Source organism: Dermacentor albipictus, chromosome 9 (assembly GCF_038994185.2).
Source record: "Dermacentor albipictus isolate Rhodes 1998 colony chromosome 9, USDA_Dalb.pri_finalv2, whole genome shotgun sequence".
Lineage (NCBI taxonomy): Eukaryota > Metazoa > Arthropoda > Arachnida > Ixodida > Ixodidae > Dermacentor > Dermacentor albipictus.
In genome coordinates this window covers 102,480,722-102,498,430 of record NC_091829.1, presented here as the reverse complement: position 1 = coordinate 102,498,430, position 17,709 = coordinate 102,480,722, and the positions used below count along the sequence as shown (strand labels likewise).

The following is a 17,709-nucleotide window of genomic DNA, read 5'->3' as shown; positions in this document are numbered from 1 at the left end:
GCCACAGGCGTTTACCATCGTGTAGGACTTGTTATCGAAATGTGCCACGCTTTGACTACAACACACAGGCGTGTGAGTAGCGTAAGCTAAGACCTTCGAAAGAGCGCATGGATTCATGGACCAGCTGGAATATGCTAAGATAAGGTTTTCTCTTGGCTTTATTAGAGAATATCGTTTTCGTCAAAAGCACGAAACGGTTTACCTATGGAAACGATGCTGAGCAAACTATGCCTTTCGGATGAAAAGGTATGATTCCCGAATTCATCCATTTGCGCATGACCATCAATTAAACACGAGAAAGTCCAAACAAACATTACTCACCGAATAAACAAATACTCGCACACATGTACAAAACATCATTTTCACACCCAGTGCTGCAGTAGTTCTTTTTCCCTTAGTGACAAGAAAATAAAATCCTCATCTTCAAGCCTTTCTTAATATCCTCTCGCCGGAAATGTTTTTGGCAAGCCATAGAGCATAAAACGGCGCTGACATGTTTTATTTTAGGGAATTTTTTCGTCTGTGCATGTCATATCTTTCTGTTAAATGCCAGAATACGTGAATACCTGCCTGCACTTGTAATATTTCTTTTCGAGAATCGCAGCATGTAATAATAAACTAATACGAAATAAATATATACGTATATGAGCACAATGCTGCTTTTGCAGCATTTTCGTACAAAATACTGTTTCTTGTTCTAGTGCTTAACTGTGCATTTCTAAGCGTGTATTGCACTGCTTTATTTCATGTATTTTCAGCCACTGTAAGCTTCTATGTGTTGCGGGGGACGGGGGGGGACGGGCACCCAGCTAAGCTGCACTGCGACACGGATTTTAACGCGAATAGCATTATTTGCCTACTTCAGCTGTTTTGACCCTATCTGTCAAATTCCTTACGCGAAACCAGCTGACACAGTTGTCTACCTGCTTGTACCACTAGGTATGTGCTCCTAGTCAAGATGCGTTGTGGCCTTTCCGTTGTCGTTAGTAGCTACGTGATACCTTGCTCTCATCACCCCGTCCTTGTCACTCCTTCTCTCCCGACCCCCTAGTACAAGTTACCTAACAGCGGAGCTATTCGGTGTGGACACGTGGTAGTGATGACTTCGTGGTCGTTGAATCGCCGTCATTCTAGCTTTGTCATCCGACACTCGTCATGCCACCGTCCTCCTACTATCCTCGTCATAGAGACCTCATGCATTCGTTTTCACAGTGCCATAGCGATGCGGTCGTGGCCGTTCAATTGTCGCCATTCCAACTTCGTGAACTGACACTCTTCATGGTGCCGTCGTCACCCCTTTTACTCCGATCCAATGGTCCAAGTTGTACATTTGCTTGGGCCGACGGCCGTGATAATGCCATCGTCGTAGTTCCAATTTTGCCTTCCGTCTGTTGTCATGCCGTTGCAATCACGCCATCGTCATCACGCAATCTTCATCATGCCGTCGTGGTCACGTGGTTGCTTTATCATTGTCATCACTTCAGCAGCGTAATTTCATTGTCGTCATGCAGTGGTCGTAATAGCGCCTTCCCCGTTCCATTCACGCTTATCTTCATTTTATTTCGTCCTTCACTGGCAATTAGGCCTCCCTTGTCATGCCCTCGTCGTAATGCCGTCGTGGCCACGCCGCCATCACGGTCACTCCAGCTTCGTCATCCGAATCTCGTCGTGCCGTCGTCCTCACACCATCCTCGTCATACAGGTTTCGTGATAGAATCACCGTCAGCACATTGTCATCACACACTCGTCGTCATTTCACTGCCCTCATTATGTTCACATGCCATCATCGTGACTGCATCACCGTAATACAGTCGTGGCCATGCATTAGTTGTCATATCGTCTGCGGGATGCCGGCATGGTTGGAGAGGTGCGCCGTCACGAAGCTCTCCAAGAATATGGCAAGAGCTTATCGCAGCTATTCAGGAGAGTCCTCCAGGAGCCTCATTTTCAGCCCCCTTAATGTACCGTACGTTGGTTGTAATGGATACTTGGCTAATTGACGAAGCTCCCATGCGACGTACTTCGAGAAATTAGTTGGAAGCACGTAGACGATCTTGTGATCCCTCAGAACATGAAACTTTTGACCTTCTAAAGAGTGTCCGAAGTGTTAAGTGGTGGCGTAGATGGCGAGAGTCTCGCGGCCGAAGACTCTGTAGCTTATCTCGGCAGGTTAAAGATTTCGCGAGAAAAATCCCACAAGAGGCCACTCTAAGTCAATGAGTTGCTGAAGCACAGCTCCGATGGGGACGCTTGAAGTACCTACTACGATTCGAGTCGGACCCTGAGCTCTCGGATGCGTGAGTAGCACCGCATCTGTGACGGCTTCCTTTGCAGCCACGAAGGCGGCTGTGGCTTCTGAAGTCCACAGAATCGTCTCAACGGGATGCTTTTTTTTGTTCGCGAAGAAAACTTTGTCATTGCACGAGCGTCACACAATGAGGTATGAAAACACCTCTATAAATAGACGAGCCCCAAACACTCGCGCAACTTGCGTAGTGTTGTCGGCTGCCAAAAATTTTGCACTCTTTTAACATGAAAGGGCATCACACGGATTCCCAACGGAAATGTACGATGTCCTACGATATGCGGCTCCGAAGCCCCGAACGCACATTTCTTGGCATTCAGGCAGACGACCTATTGCTGCAGGCGTTCGACTAATTTATGCAGGTAGCACTCGTGTTCTGCCCGAGTAGCGCTCGCGACAATATGATTGATCTAGGCGAGTGCAGTTGAAACACCGCGCGTTACATCTGTAATAACCGCTGGAAAGTTTGAGCTGCGTTGCGGAGCCGAAAGGTAATTTGCAAGTATTCAAACAGACCAAATGGGGCTGTCATGGCCGTCTTAATCATCTCTTCGGGCTCTATGTGTATTTCTTGGCATGCTTTACCTAGGTTCACTTTTCTGAAGATACTGCAGCCAGCTAGCTTAGACGCAAGATCCTGGATCTGAGGTAGCGAGTAGCTGTCGTGGACGGTGTGGGAGTTCAGGGCGCGGAAGTCCCCACCAGGACGCCAGTCTCCTGAGTCCTTCGGTACAAGATACAGTGGCGAAGCCGAACAGCTGCATGACAAGCATATGGTGAAATTATCACTCGGCCATTTACAATCGTCCGCGTCGCCTATTAGGCGACGCCGACGGGCAGCGACTGCGGCGCCACGTGTAACGATGTGATAAGTCACCATGCTTAGGTGGCTGGGTAAGGTTGCAGGGCTTCCTGAGGTCAGGGAACACAGCGAGCAGTTGCTCAAATGAGGAACTCAGTATCAGTGAGCATACGCCAGTGCGCGCAAAATCGCAGAGCAGTCCTAAGGCGGAGAGATGGGTTGCGCTGTGATTAAGGTGATGACGTCAAATGCCAACACCCAAGTCGTATTATTAAAGAAAGACAGACTCAATGATGGCCTCGACGACGTCGGCTGTTATTAACACGCACTGAAACTGCGATGCAGGCCCAGGCCAGCAGTCAACGAACTGCGGCCATACGTGGCTATCGCTGAAGAGTTGCCGGCACGTAGCGTTCGCCCTGTGGACCTAGAGCGCTGATCCGCGTTGTTAGCAGGTGCCCCACTTATTCTGGCTCCCACGTCCACGATGAACTTCTTCACGGAGTTTCGGCTCATAAACATAAACATGCGATCAGGTGAAGCCGCTAGGTCACATGCACCATCAGGGATACCACTGGCCGTTTCCCCACTAGCTACAAGGCGAAGTTGTTTTTTTGTTTCGTTGTGCTGGAACATCGTGGTGTACCAGCACATTGGAAAAGTACTCGAATGACGCAAGGAGCCATTGCGCTGATAACGACGCCTTGGGCGTGGAGTGTTCTGGCAAGGTTACAGATGCAGAGCGCCTATCTTAGCAGCGAGTTGGCATATGCGTTCCTGTAAGCTCGAAACAGCAGAAGTGTCTAGAGTCTTCAAGGCAATGGTTACAGATGGAAAGACAACCTCATAGACGTTGTGAACCAATGCAGATAGTCAATTGAGAGACACTTCTTCCGCAGCAGCTACCGCGAGGCGAACGTACCAAGGCATGCGCTACAGCAGGAACAACTCCTTGAGCAAGGTGCCGTGCGTGCTGATGTCCTTGTCACACAAAAGCCACCGCATACTGCTGAGCAGTTGTGAAGGCACCCGTCACCGAGCTGTTCATGGGTGAGGAGCTGCTGGAGATGTAGACGCTTGGTAGGCATTGTGCTTTCCAAAATCTTCTACTTGAGTCGTTGGTAGGTTGGTCAGTAGCCGTTGGTAGCCGCTCGGCATTAACATCGACCACCTCATACACCACGTCTGATGACAGGGTTGAGAAGCGGTGGTAGTACCGCGTAGCCTCCGAGGTAATGCGGTGAATATGCAACTTTGCCTCCACCTGATCTAACCGCACTTCTGTGATATTTCGGCAAGGCGGCTGCACGCGCTTTTGCAAGCTTCACGTCCGCCTGGCTTGCGCGGGAGGCGGTTGGAAGGTCGCTTGTTCGTGCACGGCCGAATGAGCTCATGTCTCGTTCCTGAGTCACTACTCGAAGAAAGGCATACCAGGGCAAAACGTCTAACCCCAAAACCTAACTCTCAGCCATGTCGTGTTCATGCGCACCGGCAAACTGCGCAACTTTATTCTCTTTTTACTGACACGATTGCTAATTTTGCAGGCCTCCGTAAGCTGTGGAATGTTGGCACAAGCGTATTTCTGGGAGCTCCAGCTCTTATAAGCTTCTTTACATTGGTGGCATCATCACTAAATAAACTAATTTGTAGCTTCGAAATGTAGGTCAAATCATTTGTACAGGTTTGTTCTAGGACAATTTTTGCTTTGTAAAGTTTTTTGAAGCTTGACGCCACCTGAGAGAACACTTTCTTCTTCCTTGAATAGCTATTTTTTGTTGCTATTTTTGTCAGCTGTTTCAGCCGGTAGACCCCACGCTATCCTAATCGTGAACGCTGCTCTAATTTTCATTTTCTGAGCTGGAAACAACGAAACAGCACATTCTTTCGAAAAAAATTGTAACGTGACGCCAAATTTGCCCTTTCCTAAGCAAAAAAATCTCCCTCCTCCATAAGTCAGCGCACAAATGCACGGTGCTATTCATGCTTTCCTACTTGAGCCTCCCGAATGTCTGTCTTCATCGAACACCAAAGCAGGCAAATAAAGAGCAACCAAATATCCTGGTGTCCCTCTTGCTCTGATTTATTGTGCGCAAATAATGAAAATATTCTATTTAGTTAGAAAGGTCCTGCGGAATTTCTTTTTGAAGGAATAAATTCAATGTCGGCATCTGATTTCTTAAATATGATGTTCGAACAGTTTATTTTATTCATGTTAAATACAACGAAAATTCAGTTTCCTATCATGAAATTCGAAAACTTGTACTTATGTATGAGTTTGTGCTGTTTCAATTTATGACAAAGTGTTATGCAATAATCTACGCAATGAATGGTTGGATCAAAAAGCGTTGCACATCGCTCTGCATCATATAGGATGTCTTAATTAGTTCCAAATACTACAGTCCTTAATACTGCTCTCAGATGAGCGTAAGAATGCGCCATAGCCGCAGGACAACACATGCAAACACAAGATGTACATAAATGCACGTTATGGGAGCATAAATTGGTATTTAAGAATGTCTTCACGAACACTTAGTGGCGTTGATTACTGCGTATTCTTTCGAACTTGCAAATTTTCGGCTTCGCTTCATTATTGAAAGGTCGTTTTTTCTCGAATATTTGTAATCGAAACATAATTATTATTTCAACGCCTTTGATACCCGTGATTATGCAACCAAATTAATTACGCATAGAGCATGGTATCTGGTGCAGATTTCAGCTATTTGCAACTAGATTATTTATGGTTTTTTTTTTCTTTTAACAACTATGGTCGGTGAAAGATCAAAGACTCAGTGCAAGCTCCACCAACCAAAACGCATTGCATCTGCCTTTCACTTCTGAAAGAAATCCCAGCCTGCACGAGTCCATTCAAAGATTGATGACCTTGCTTTGCTGGTGCAAACGGTGGACCAATTGAAAAATGAAAGGTCGTTATATATTCTTAACACATTGCTTTTCGCTAAACATTGATGTCAGAATCGTCTACAATGTTTGTCAAGACGTTCCTGTTACACGCCAATACAAGTGACACAAAGAGAGAGGTCTGTACGGCGAAAGGAGCTTTTTTAAACACGCAAAACCGCTTGACGTCACGAAACATAGTGAAGCTAGTTGGCTTGCACATCTATGCAAATTGTGCGTGGCTTGAATTACGTGCGCACGACTTTCATTTTTGGGCTGTCACCGGCTGCAGGGACGCCAGCCTTTGCGTAACATAGATTGACAGCCCTGTACCACGCATGCCAATAAAACTCGGGAACCACTTGTGCTTACCGCCGTGCCACTTGTAAACTCCTGCTGTATTGCGTTTATCCGTCGAATCATAGGAAAAATGAACGCAATATAAGTAACCAAATAGAGGCCCCTCTCGTAATTCGCCGTTTCGAGGCCCTCAAACACCCAACCGGGCATGGCATCAATGCTAACCTGGGTAAGACAGAAAGAATCAAAAGTTAGCGCTGTATTCGATAGAGGAATGTCACTGGCCATAAGATGTAGGTAGTATGGTCGCTCTTAAAACAATGTAAAATTGGGAAACAAACAAAAATCTGTGTCTGGCCGCAAGAGTACTTGTGGCACCAAATGTATACTTGCGACGTTCAATGTATACAATATAATATGCTACATTCTTTCATAAGAAGACTTCCTGTTTTATCAAAATCGAATTGAGCATGCATTATATACAGTAACGAGGCCCCGAAATGCCTGTTCTTGAAGAGTCATAAGCGCCTTTTAATTATAGGGGTGCCTTTCGGAGAGTAGGCTAGCGAAGAATTCGTTTACAGAAAGGCCTATTACGAGTGTAAATACTACGTGCGCAATGTTTACCTCTGTCGTTGCCCTGATTATCCTCCGTCTCGAAAGAGCGGGTCAATAGCGATAGCCATACCCCACTTACTGCGTTATGTTTCAGTTTCTTTCTTTCTTTTTTTTTCTAAAAGAGCCAAATCCAAGAATAGAAACTGGGCTAAATTTACGAGTACTATAACGCATACACAGGCACCCTTCATTTTTAAAACATTTTAAATAAAATAGGTCAATACTCGATTGGAACGCCGACTGAATAAAGCAGTCACCAATGAAAGATTAGTTAAATGACAGACCTGTTCGAATCCGCGTGAGCCAGATCCGCCTAACCAATGGCTGTGCTCCACGAACACCTCGTGAGAGGGCTTCAACGGAGCCAAAGACCAAGAAACCGCTGCCGACTGTCCGAAACAGTGTGCCTAGTTCTATGAAGAAAGATACGTTCTACACATCGAGCCGTCGTTCTCTCTATGTACATTCGTCCCTATATTCATGCAAGAGAGGACGGTGCCGAAGAAAGAACATTTAGGGTCTTTAGACAGTTGCGCAAATATTGCCAAATCGTTCGTACAATGCCATTTATACTTCTTCTGGGCAGCCAAGGCAGGCTCCAAAAGGAATGTACGAATCAAGATAAGCCCATTACTGCGTCGCATATCTACCAATGCCAAATCTAAATTTTACTACTGACTGCCGACTGTAGTAGGTTTCCTGCATTTTAACTACAATGCAGCTTTGAGCTGCTTTGATGGCACGAGCACTCTGACAAAAAGTTTCCTGCAGTAGGTTTGACCATACTGTCAGTAGCAAACAGTTGCCTGTTTTTCTCTCCCGCTTAAATTGAATATGGTTCGTTACAAGAAAACTCCCGATATGGATGCGACATTTTCTTTCAGCGCAACTGAAAGGTGCTGTTTGCTACCCATGATTCCGGTAGCCCTTACTGTAGTAACGTCACCCTAATAGATAATGTACGTGCCGCTGGAATTTCTCGTGCCGCCTCGAGTTCTGTGGCAAAATCTTTTAGGCCCTAATCTCTACGGCAATCATGCAAGCTCGCTGGTTCAAGCGAAGCGTCGTCGTGTGCTCTTGCGTGCAATTACGTCAACAGCACTCAATTCACCCGGTGGTGGATGTCCCACTCCCCGCGTGGCACTGTGTCTCACTGTGCGCCCTATCGTTGGCGTTTCCCTTACCGCGGTCCTAAAACCCCTCTATGTTCAAAAAGCTGCGCCAACCGTTTCCCTCCTCCTTCGTTTCACTTCCCCGTTCGGTACGGCCAGCGCGGCCTCGACAGTGGCAGTCGCGTTCGAGCCCTGCGGGGCAGATTTTGAAGCGAGATTTCGGTTCGTTGGTCGGTAACTGGCCTTACTAACACCGTTCTGTAAGTGCGCAAAAGAATAGAGGAAAGGGCCATTATTTAAGGCGAAAATCGTCAGCCCGTTGATTGTTCGTGTCACTGAAGCACGCTGCATGTGCACGCGTGGTGCTCAAACACACGCGTGAATACCAGAGTTTCGAGGTTTGACTGCGTGAAAGTATGTGAACGCGGTTTCGTGGGTTCGTTTACGTGCCTGCTCGATACTTTTGCTCGAACGGCGCGCGAAATATTCCAACAGTTTGGGGCCGGCATCGCCTAACACTGGGCCGCTTCTGCTCTGCGTCTTCTGCAGTTGTGCGTAGCTGACACACGGGTTCTGGCGGTCAAGAGCAACGTTTTCACAGGTAGACGGCATTCATAATGCGAACAACGTACCGGCACTTCTCGCAGCACGTGAAATCGTTTCTTATTTATTTGTTAGAGCGCAGGAGGTTGCAATTTGATAAAAATACTGAACTTGATGGGAAAATTGGTTGGTGGTTCCGAAAACAATTATCACCCCTCCCCCCCCCCCTAGCAACAGCAACACTTTTGTTGAAGAGCTAATTTTATATCTGTATGCTGCGTGCATCTGTATTTTTTTTTGCGTTGTAAGTTTTCGTAGGGAAGCGGTGTCTCTATAACTAGAACACCATATACAGAGAAAACGATTCTTGGATTTTACGTGCCAAAACCACGACCTGACTTTGAGGCGTGCCGGAGTGCGAGACGCCGGATTAACTTTGACCACCTGAGGACCTTTGACGCGCCGCATCCCACGGGCGTTCGCTGCGAAGCACCAGGTCGCGCGATCAAATCGCGGCCGCGGCGGCCGCATTCTGAATTCTGAATTTTCTGAGAAAATGCGGCCGCCGCGGCCGCGATTTGATCCCGCGACCTCGTGCTTCGCAGCGCCACACCAAAGGCGCAAAGCCCCTGCGGCGGCTATAGAGACAAATTGAACAATAGCGTTGTAAGACCGAACTGTCCTCGAATGGCGTTCATAAAGGTGCTTATCACGGTCTCCGGGACGAGGAAAGTATACAGCACAATTTCACACAGTCCACTGAGCTGTCAGGCTGCACAATCAATGACACCCGAAAGAAAAAGGATTAATTAATAAAGTGAATTACAACAGATGCATTAATCCTTGTCGCGGCGCTGGTATGCAAACTTATGTAACTGCTCTACGCGCAGGTTCCACGGAAACTACGTACGCACTCCATAATGAAAAGCCACGAAGTTATTTCTCGCAAGAGATGAAACGCAATGTACAGTACATATGATGCACGTGATACCATTTAATTGGACGCATAAAAAAGATATCATTAAGCAGTACAATTGTTAATCCTTATCAAGGGGCCTGTGGTACTTTGCGCGTTTTCTCTGCTATGATAATCCTGGGCACAACTCGTGGGAGTAGCGCTGCTCATCCATCCAATACCAAAGACGCGTCCGGTAGCAGCCGGCATAGAGGCGAAATGCAAGAGGCCGATGGGAAGATTTCTCATTGGCGTTCCGTAATTCTCCTCGCACAGACGCGGTATGTTTCAGAAGTTGCCGGCCACTTTTCTCGCTGCTAGGTGCTTTGTCGTTGCGACAATAGATGAGATTTTTTACAGGTACTGCTCCAGAAAGGCACAAGTAACCGCTAACGGAGGCCTTAGGAGAGCACCTCATATTAAAATAAAGGGGGTGGCGCAGGGAAACATCACATATAAAATTGGCGGTCCGAAACGGCGGGCAGCCGATATCGTGACGTCATCTCAGGGTACTGACGTGGACATTGAGAAGATGGTTTCCTCTGACCTTTCACCTGTTCAAGCTGAAGCCCTTTGTCGCGTTCTTGAAGGCTATCGCGACATTTTTGACTTTGACAATCGACCCTTAGGTCAAACGTCCATCGTGACCCATCGCATAAACACTGGCGATGCGAACTCTATTCACCGACGTCCATATCGTGTTTCTGCGTCCGAACGAGCTGTTGTCCAACAGGAAGTCAAAACGATGCTTGCAAAGGACATTATCGATCCTTCTTGTAGTTAGTCCCTTGGCTTCTCCCGTCGTACTTGTCAAAAATAAGGAAGGCACGTGGCGTTTTTGTGTAGATTATCGCCACCTAAACAAAACCACAAAAAAGGACGTGTACCCTCTACCACGCATTGATGACGCTCTAGACTGCCTGTACGGTGCCACCTATTTTTCTTCTATCGACTTGCGGTCGGGCTACTAGCAGTTATCCGTCGACGACATGGACCAAGAGAAGACTGCATTTATTACCACTGACGGACTTGATCCGTTCAAGGTGATGCCTTTCGGTCTCTGTAACGCGCCCGCCACCTTCGAACGAATGATGGACTCTGCTTCAGGGGTTCAAGTGGTCCACCTGTTTGTGCTATCTGGACAACGTCATCGTTTATTGGCCCACATTTGACACGCATCTAGACCGTCTTGCAGCGATTCTTGACGTGTTCCGCCGCGGCGGTCTCCAGTTGAACTCGTCGAAATGTCACTTCGCTCGCCGCCAAATCACGGCCCTTGGACACCTTGTAGACGCCAGAGGCGTGCGACCTGATCCGGACAAAATTCGCGACGTTACGAACATTCCAGTTCCGAAGTCTACCAAGGACGTTCGTAGTTTCGTAGGGCGGTGCTCTTATTTCCGACGCTTTGTGAACGATTTTGCGACCATCGCACGTCCCCTTACCGACCTCTTGAAGAAAGACTCCCTATTTTCTTGGGGACCTAAGCATGCCGCATCTTTTTCGCAGCTCACTACTCTCCTTACCACGCCTCCAATTCTGGCCCATTTTGACCCGTCTGCCTCAAGGGAAGTTCGAACTGATGCCAGTGGTCACGGCATTGGAGCAGCGTTAGCACAACGCCAGCGTGGACATGATCGCGTTATAGCCTATGCAAGCTGACTTCTATCACCCGCCGAGTGCAATTATTCAATCACAGAGCGCGAGTGCCTCGCTCTTGTGTGGGCTGTTGCCAAGTTTCGTCCGTACTATTACAGACGCCCCTTCTGTGTCATCACTGATCACCACGCGCTCTGCTGGCTATCCTCGCTCAAGGACCCCACGGGACGACTCGCTCGCTGGGCGTTACGCCTGCCAGAATACACCTTCTCCGTGGTATATAAGACGGGATGCTTGCACCAGGATGCCGATTGTTTGTCCCGCTACACCGTCAACGACCCGGCTGATGCGGACACTGTCGCTTGCGTTTTCTCTGTGTCCCAGTTGCTTGAAATCGGCAACGAGCAACGCCGCGATCCTTCATTACGAGCCCTCACCGACCATCTGGAGTCAACGCCTGGCGATGCCTCTCCCCGGATGTTTATCCTTAAGGAAGGGACACTATACCACCGCAATCTCAATCCATACGGCCTTGACCTTCTGCTCGTAATTCCATCCCACCTGCGTTCGACTGTCCTCCAACAACTTCACGACGCTCCCGTGGCTGGACACTTGGGCGTCTCGCGCACATACGACCATGTACACCGTCGATTCTTTTGGCCGGGTCTCGCCCGCTCTGTGCGGTGCTACGTTGCCGCTTGTGAGCCCTGTCAGCGCCGGAAGAAGCCCTCCACACCTCCAGCTGGATGTCTCCAGCCGATCGGCATCCCACCGGAACCCTTTTTCCGTGTTGGTCTAGACCTTCTTGGGCCGTTTCCTCTCTCGGGCTCCGGAAATAAATGGGTCGCCGTCGCTACTGATTATGCTACGCGGTACGCAATCACCAGAGCCCTCCCGACAAGTTGTGTTACTGACGTTGCTGACTTTCTGGTCTATGACATCATTTTAGTGCACGGCGCTCCGCGCCAATTACTCACTGACCATGGCCGCAGCTTTCTGTCGGTAGTTGTCGAGGACATCCCTTTCTCCTGCTCGACTAAGCACAAGTTCAGCTCGTCCTACCACCCACAGACCAACGGCCTCACGGAGCGCCTCAACCGCACCATCACCGACATGCTATCCAAGTACGTTGTGACCGACCACCACGACTGGGATCTTCACTTACCATATGTGACGTTCGCGTATAATTCATCGCGTCACGACACCGCCGGCTATTCACCATTCCATCTCCTACATGGCCGAGAACCCGCGTTGCTCTTAGACACTTTGTTGCCCTCGGCCACACGTTCAGCCACTGAATACGCCCGCGACGCCATCGCCAACACGCACGCCAGCTCGCCCGCACCCATGTCGAGGCCTCGCAGGAGCATCAGAGACGCCTATATGATTGCCACCATCGCGACGTACACTTTACTCCGGGTTCTCTGGTGTTTCTCTGGTCACCCATTCGACGTGTGGGCCTTTCTGAAAAGTTGCTGACGCACTTCACTGGCCCATACCGTGTGGTGCGACAAGTGACCGATGTCACGTGAGAAGTCATCCCCGCCGACCTGTCAGCGCCATCGTCGGCTGCAAGTGACATCGTTCACGTGGCGAGACTAAACACATACCACACACCTTTCACCGCAGATGTGTAGATTAAGCACCGGGACGGTGCTTCTATTGCCGGGGGTGATGCTACGGAACAGCCGCCACAGTGTGGCTGCACTGAGGAGAAAGAAGACGACGTAGCCCCCGCTTGATATAGCGTCGTCATCTTTGCCACCGTTGGTCTACGTGTAAATATATTGTAAATAGACTTGTACATCAGCTGCACGTAACAATATTATACCCCTCTGACACGCACAGGCCTCGGCGAGTCACAACCCAAGGACCAGCCCTGGTTCTAGCTTCGGTATTCCCGTTGCCGCTTAGGTGTCCTGGAGGCGCTGTCAACAATACGAAATAATGACACGTTGTTACTACCAGTAAATACAGTCTATTAAAGAAACGCAATCACGCCCAGCCACCAACTTCCGACGCAGCGCTACCGCGCTCGTGCAAAGAATTACGGGACGCCAACGAGAAATTTACCGGCCCATGTACTGTACCATCAAAGTGTGCGTTAAACATCCCAAGGTGACTAAATAAGGTTATCCGGAGCCATTCACTACGACCTCCGTCATAGCCTTCCACAAACGAAATCAATAGATGCGGGCGTTGATTGAACAAAAACTGCCGCATTCGTAAGCATTGGTGAGCCTTGCAATAGCGTCGAGGACGTGCTAGCTTCTGGGGGGGATGAAAAAAGAATGCTTGAATAAAGTTGCTTTTATGCCGCACCCCAGCTGCAGATGCGATCACCTTCGTGGCGAAACAATATTCTTACGATACAAAGCCAGCACATTCGAAAAGTCAACGTAGGCGCGCTGAAAGCTGCGCCCAGCATACGCAAGCACATTTTTAAAAAGCACGTAAACTAGGGTCAAGAGAAGATGTAATGAAGAACCGTGGCCACTTCACAACGCTGTCCGTTGTTTCCAGCCTCCTTGAATTCAGCCCGCCCGACGCTATGCGTCCACGCTTTTCTTAGTAGTGCGTTGCTCTCGCCGGATGGCAAACAGAAAAGCACGTTGCACTCGCCTTGTCGGTTGCGGCAACCGAAGGCGCAGAAGAACGGCATTACAATGACGTTCTAGTCCCTAACACATTTTATTTAGTCCGCTAACGCACTCGATCAACCCATTTGCGCTTACTTTCACCTCACTTTATTTCCAACACAAAGTTGAGGGTCCTCCAGGCAAAAAAGTTGTCATAGACCTCTTCAGGTTGGCACAGTACCACCGCTAAAATTGGCAACACCGTGAGATTATTACTACTGCGTTATTCTGCACCATCACGAGTCAGCATCTTCGTCGCACTGGGTCGGAAATGGAGGTCGCAGCGCGCTGGAAAGAAAAAATATACGCAAGAGCGCTCCGCGTGCTTTCACGCGGCACGAACTGGCCAATGGGGGAGCGGAGGAGGCTGGGGCGACCGGAGGTGGCGAGGAGGAAACGCCAGGGAGAGCGGTGCAGTGGAAAGATCTAAGAATTACGCTACTTTTGGAAGATTAAAGGGTTTTACCACCGTCCCTTGACTGTACGTGGGAAACAGCCGGTAGTTCGGGAGCCACTTCAACAAGGACCAGTTCGGGGGCCCGACCAGCACCTGCGACCAGGTCTCGTCGCAAAGGCTGGGAATCTCAAACGACAGCGCCAGCATCTTCGACCAGAGGTGCAATGCGCGTAAACGACAGCGTCTTCCCGAGAGAGGTATTGGAGAACGCTCATTTTAAAACCGCGCCGCCTTGGATTACCCCTAAATACCACCGGTGCCTCCTCATGGTGGTACCGTACCACCGGTAAAATTGGTGTGGGTATTACCACTTCGTTAGTCTGCACCATGACGAGCACGTACACAAATCGGTTAACATGGTAATAAAGGAGGCCATTTGAAGGACACTGTAGTCTTTCTATTGCTTATTGTGAGCGAACACATAATGTGCAACCGTTTATTTTCTGGCGCCCTTCATTTACGCCATCTTGCTGATTATAATATATTGCAAAATTTAAGGAAGGAACACAAATTGCGGCAGAAACAGTCTCGCAATGACCATAGACGGTAATGCGTTAGCATTGAATCATTATAGCGGCACAACGTATTACCACTGTCGAAACTAGCTATGTATCAGGCGCGTATACTGCAGCGGCACTACTCCCTTGCCGTCCCTTAAAATACAGTGCGCCGTCTAGCGCTGCCACCGCGAAACCTGTGGATATCCTCCGAAATACATGGTGCACTGGTGCATCAGAACGCTGAGAAACGCGTCATGCGGCAACCGGACCCCTCTCTCGTGCTTCTTTCTGGTACTGCTGAGAAGTCCGGACGTGGCGTCCAAAACGAAAAACGTGGCTAACGGGAGCCTGCCATACGCAGAAAACAGCTCTCTCGAATGCAGCACACTCAGCGACACAAACTCAGTGACTCAAATTGGCGAGAAGTTAATTGAACAGCGCCACATACCCAGTGCATTCAAGGCGCAGTCTGCTAATGCGTCGGGTTGCTGTCCATGAACAATCCGCGGGACGTGGGTGAGAGTGCTCTAAGGGATCGGGAATTTCCAGGGATATCGTTCGCATTTGTAAAGTGGCGCATTCCTCGTGGCATATATGCAGCTACCCAGGTTGGCATGAAAGATGTTTAATAAAAAGCCGCACACACCTACTGGCGCATACTAGAGGGCGCAAGTTCACATCAAAGAGGTTCATTCGAGACCAGCACAGACCGAGTGGCATATACACAGTGCTCCAAGTCGACGTCAACGAGTTTCTTCGAACAGCGGTATCTAGTGCCGCACCTCACAGTGACCCATATCTGCGTGAAAAAAAGTTTGTTGAAGAGTGGCACTTACGTACACATTACCACGTACTCAGTGAGCCAAGTGGATCCAGCGGTTGATTTCGAATCAGGTTACTTCAGCACAGCAGTTCGATGGACCTTTCTCATTTGTCCATAGACTACCTATTGACCCAGGTATGCAATAAAACAGTTAGATGCAAGGAAACCTGAACAGAAACGTCCTTGATGTAACCTAAGAATGCTAAAGCAACAAAATTTATAAAAGTTAGTACAAGATTGCCAGCTGGGCGGCGTCCATAGTTCAGGACGGCATAGCGCTGGCCGATATCTTGGCCTTGGTTAAAAAACAGTGCTGGTATTGAGGGATACAGCTCATCTGCTGGGCCTCCCATTCTCGACAGTTGGTGCGGTGATGGGTGGTATCGATGGGTTGCGTCCACACTCCCATATCAAGTGGTAGAAGCCATTGAAGCCATTGAATTCAAACCAGGAGGTGCAGCTGTAGGTGTAGCTCGAGGGATAGATGACGTGCAACAGGATGCCGTGCCGGTATGAGCGGGTCTGTAGTTTCCAGTAAATCAACGCCTCTTATCTGGTCATCTTGCAGAAGGGTATGTTGCTGGGTTATGGTGCTTATTTAATGGCGTGATGTAAAGCAAAGGCACAACCACAAAGATGAGAAACACAGAACGCCTGTGCTGTGTTCTGTGTGTCCGTTTGAGGTTGTGCCCTTGCGCTGAATCATACCATTGGGGTGGTCAGCTTGAGGTGCCGGAAAAGGTAGGCCTTCTTACGCCGCCTGTAGTGGTTCAGGTTGTCTGTGCATTTTTTCGGGACGCCTCCGAGCGTGTCGAGCGGAGCTCTTGAAACAGACGCGCTATCCAAGCGGTGACAGCCGCTACATTACTCGTCAACGACGTTTCCCGGGGCTAAAATAATTAATATTTCTTGGAAGATTTTCGTGTTTCTTCAAGAATTTCAAGGCTTGTTTTGAATAGGCAGCCTGCTGGGAAGTTTCCGCACGCTGTTTCCGAGTCCGTGTTGATGGTGGTGTGCTCTTCCTTTCCCTTGCCCTGCATGGCGGCCAAGGCTATCACTGTTTCTGCCGAGAAGTAGATGTTCCGAGTCTTCAACGAAGCTGCTGCTACGTTTCTCCCTTGCCAGTCATCACTCTCCCAATGTGTGCCACACGTGCTTTTATTTTGCTACGTCGGTATATCTGGCTTTTCCTCGTCTCCTCTGTCCTTCGTAGGCCTTGGTTAGGGCTTGTACTCTTGCTTCTTTTACTAGCGTTCCGGGTTCATGTTTCAGGGGACGCTTGTTGCCGTGATCCTTTCTTCTACGGGTCTTCAGTCATTCACAGTCAGTCGTCTTCAAGTGCATAGCCCAGTAGTATTATCACGTCTCTGCCCGCGCTGGTAAGCCTGTGCTTGTAAGCACTCGTCTTGTGGGTATCTGCTAGTTCGTCCCACGTATAGTGGATTCACAGCCTGAGTGCCTTCGCCGTCGATGTCTCCGAGGGGAGCCTCAGTGCCAGCTTGTAGGTATTTCCCATGAGATTGTTAATGTTGTCACTCTCACTTTTCTTGGGACCCAATTAAGGGATGCCATACGTGACCCTGGTGATTATAAAGGCTTGTTTTAGTCAGAGTGTGCCCCAGTCTTCCAGGCCCTCCTTTTTGTTGGTCCCACTTCCCACAATGTGCGCTACTGGGGTAACTGTCTTTTAGAAAAAGCACCGTATTTATGAAAAATGAGGCCTAGCGTACAGAGTACGTCTACATTTGTTATGGTAACTCCGTTCATAGTCAACGTCTGGTTTGGTATCGCCTAAAGAGGCCACACTGTTGCCTTCTTTTTCAGAATTAGGAGCTCCGACTTTTCCGAATGTCACCGAGCTATGGGGTGTTTAGAATGCCTTTTGAAACAAAGCGATTGTAAATAAATATTAAAGACCGGACCATTCGTACAGATGTACAGCAAACACAAAAATTATATCTATATGACACCTGAATACAAGCCATAGAAACCAAACTACTCTTTAACACTAATGATCAAAGGTCACTATAACGGTAATGAAGGAATGTCACCGGATCTTGGTACAGACGGTGGAAACAATATGGGCCTTGCGGAGATGCTGGCAGCGAGATTCGACGCTGGTGCAGAGCTGATGAAGCGGCGGCAGTTGACCGCGCTG

The 17,709-nt window shown here is 48.8% G+C and overlaps 1 protein-coding gene across 6 annotated transcripts in view; it reads right to left on the bottom strand.

Moving 5' to 3' along the window:
• LOC139049594 (phospholipid-transporting ATPase ABCA3-like) overlaps positions 1-17,709 on the bottom strand; it is a 259,493-nt gene that overhangs the window by 188,438 nt on the left and 53,346 nt on the right. For all 6 annotated transcript variants that reach the window (XM_070525163.1, XM_070525161.1, XM_070525159.1 and 3 more), the window contains one exon: positions 6,378-6,530. The gene's annotated coding sequence lies outside the window, so the exon portion shown is untranslated. The remainder of the gene's footprint in view (positions 1-6,377; positions 6,531-17,709) is intronic.